General features: G+C 41.8%; 1 non-coding gene across 1 annotated transcript; it reads left to right on the forward strand.

Annotated features, from left to right (window-relative positions):
- The first annotated feature begins 2,283 nt into the window (after positions 1-2,283).
- On the forward strand, positions 2,284-2,391 carry LOC112704315 (small nucleolar RNA R71). Its single transcript, XR_003154947.1, has one exon. It is a non-coding gene; the product is annotated as a small nucleolar RNA R71 (small nucleolar RNA).
- The last annotated feature ends 837 nt before the right edge of the window (positions 2,392-3,228 follow it).

Below are 3,228 nucleotides of genomic sequence, written 5' to 3' on the forward strand. Positions count from 1 at the left end.
GGTTTTATGAAGAATGGATGTGAGTGGTGAAGAGAAAGATGGGATTTGATAGGTGAGGGATTTTTGGGGAAGAGTGGTTGAGGTGATTGGTGAATGAGTGAAGAAGAAGAGAGAGGGTGGTGGGGTAGGTGGGGATATTGTGGGGTCCACAGATCCTGAGGTGTCAAGGAAAAGTCATCCCTGCACCAAGTGGAGAGCAAAATTGCTCTCTGTGCCAATTCTGGCGTTAAATGCCGGGCTGGTGCCCCTTTCTGGCATTTAACGCCAGCTTCTTACCCTTTCCTGGCATCTAATGCCAGTCTGATGCCCCTTTCTGGCGTTAAATGCCCAGAATGGTGCCAGACTGGGCGTTAAACGCCCATTTGTTGCTACTTACTGACGTTTAAACGCTAGCGGGTTCTTCCTCCAGAGTGTGCTATTTTTCTTTCTGTTTTTCATTCTGTTTTTGCTTTTTCAATTGATTTTGTGACTTTTCATGATCATCAACCTACAGAAAACATAACATAACAAAGTAAAATAGATAAATATAACATTAGGTTGCCTCCCAACAAGCGCTTCTTTAATGTCAGTAGCTTGACAGTGGGCTCTCATGGAGCCTCACAAATGCTCAGAGCAATGTTGGAACCTTCCAACACCATACTTAGAGTTTGAATGTGGGGTTTCAACACCAAACTTAAAATTTGGTTGTGGCCTCCCAACACCAAACTTAGAGTTTGACTGTGGGGGCTCTGTTTGACTCTGTTTTGAGAGAAGCTCTTCATGCTTCCTCTCCATGGTGACAGAGGGATATCCTTGAGCCTCAAACAAAAAGGATTCTTCATTCACTTGAATGATCAATTCTCCTCTATCCACATCAATCACAGCCTTTGCTGTGGCTAGGAAGGGTCTGCCAAGGATGATGGATTCATCCATGCACTTCCCAGTCTCTAGGACTATGAAATCAGCAGGGATGTAATGGTCTTTAATCTTTACCAGAACATCCTCTATAAGTCCATAAGCTTATTTTCTTGAATTGTCTGCCATCTCTAGTGAGATTCTTGCAACTTGCACCTCAAAGATCCCTAGCTTCTCCATTACAGAGAGAGGCATGAGGTTTATACTTGACCCTAAGTCACACAGAGCCTTCTTAAAGGTCATGGTGCCTATGGTACAAGGTATTGAGAACTTCCCAGGATCTTGTCTCTTTTGAGGTAATTTCTGCCTAGATAAGTCATCCAGTTCTTTGGTGAGCAAATGAGGTTCGTTCTCCCAAGTCTCATTACCAAATAACTTGTCATTTAGCCTCATGATTGCTCCAAGGTACTTGGCAACTTGCTCTTCAGTGGCATACTCATCCTCTTCAGAGGAAGAATACTCATCAGAGCTCATGAATGGCAGAAGTAAATCCATTGGAATCTCTATGGTCTCAGTGTGAGCCTCAGATTCCCATGGTTCCTCATTAACTCATTGGAGGCCAGTGGACGTCCATTGAGGTCTTCCCCCAGTAGCATTCACTGCCTCTTCCTCCTCTCCAAATTCGGCCATGTTGATAGCATTGCATTCTCCTTTTGGATTCTCTTCTGTATTGCTTAGAAGAGTACTATGAGGGAGTTCAGTAATTTTCTTACTCAGCTGACCCACTTGTGCATCCAAGTTTCTAGTGGAGGATCTTGTTTCAGTCATGAAACTTTGAGTGGTTTTGATTAGATCAGAGACCATGGTTGCTAAGTCAGAGGGGTTTTGCTTAGAGTTCTCTGTCTGTTGCTGAGAAGATGATGGAAAAGGCTTGCTATTGCTAAACCTGTTTCTTCCACCATTATTGTTGTTGAAACCTTGTTGAGGTCTCTGTTGATCCTTCCATGAGAGATTTGGATGATTTCTCCATGAAGAATTATAAGTGTTTCCATAGGGTTCTCCCATGTAATTCACCTCTTCCATTGAGGGGTTCTCAGGATCATAAGCTTCTTCTTCAGATGAAGCGTCCTTAGTACTGTCTGGTGCATTTTGCATTCCAGACAGACTTTGAGAAATCAAATTGACTTGCTGAGTCAATATCTTGTTCTGAGCCAATATGGCATTTAGAGTATCAATATCAAGAACTCCTTTCTTCTGATTTGTCCCATTGTTCACAGGATTCCTTTCAGAAGTGTACATGAATTGGTTATTTGCAACCATTTCAATTAGTTCTTGAGCTTCTGTAGGCGTCTTCTTCAGATGAAGAGATCCTCCAGCAGAGCTATCCAATGACATCTTGGACAGCTCAGACAGACCATCATAGAAGATACCTATGATGCTCCATTCAGAAAGCATGTCAGAGGGACACTTTCTGATTAATTGTTTGTATCTTTCCCAAGCTTCATAGAGGGATTCACCTTCCTTCTGTCTGAAGGTTTGGACTTCCACTCTAAGCTTACTCAATTTTTGAGGTGGAAAGAACTTTGCCAAGAAGGCATTGAATAGATTTTCCCAAGAGTTTAGGCTTTCTTTAGGTTGTGAGTCCAACCATATCCTAGCTCTGTCTCTTACAGCAAAAGGGAATAGCATAAGTCTGTAGAACTCAGGGTCAACCCCATTGGTCTTGACAGTGTCACAGATTTGCAAGAATTCAGCTAAAAACTGATGAGGATCTTCCAATGGAAGTCCATGGAACTTGCAATTCTGTTGCATTAGAGAAACTAATTGAGGCTTAAGCTCAAAGTTGTTTGCTCCAATGGCAGGGATAGAGATGCTTCTCCCGTAGAAGTCGGGAGTAGGTGCAGTAAAGTCACCCAGCACCTTCCTTGCATTGTTGGCATTGTTGTTGTTTTCGGCTGCCATGGGTTCTTCTTCTTTGAAGATTTCTGTTAGGTCCTTTACAGAGAGTTATGCTTTTGCTTCTCCTAGCTTTCGCTTCAAGGTCCTTTCAGGTTCAGGGTCAGCCTCAACAAGAATGCTTTTGTCTTTGCTCCTGCTCATATGAAAGAGAAGAGAACAAGAAAATATGGAATCCTCTATGTCACAGTATAGAGATTCCTTGAGGTGTCAGAGAAAAATAGAAGGAAGAAGTAGAAGAATTCGAACTTATCAAGAAAGATGGAGTTCGAATTGTGCATTAAGGAGAAGTGTTAGTCCATAAATAGAAGGATGTGAGAAGAAGGGAAGAAATTTTCGAAAATTAAGTAAAAGATTTTAAAAACGTTTTGAAAAACACTAATTGATTTTCGAAAACTAAGAGTGGAAAAGAAATCAAGTGATTTTTGAAAAAGATTT

Source organism: Arachis hypogaea, chromosome 7 (assembly GCF_003086295.3).
Source record: "Arachis hypogaea cultivar Tifrunner chromosome 7, arahy.Tifrunner.gnm2.J5K5, whole genome shotgun sequence".
NCBI lineage: Eukaryota > Viridiplantae > Streptophyta > Magnoliopsida > Fabales > Fabaceae > Arachis > Arachis hypogaea.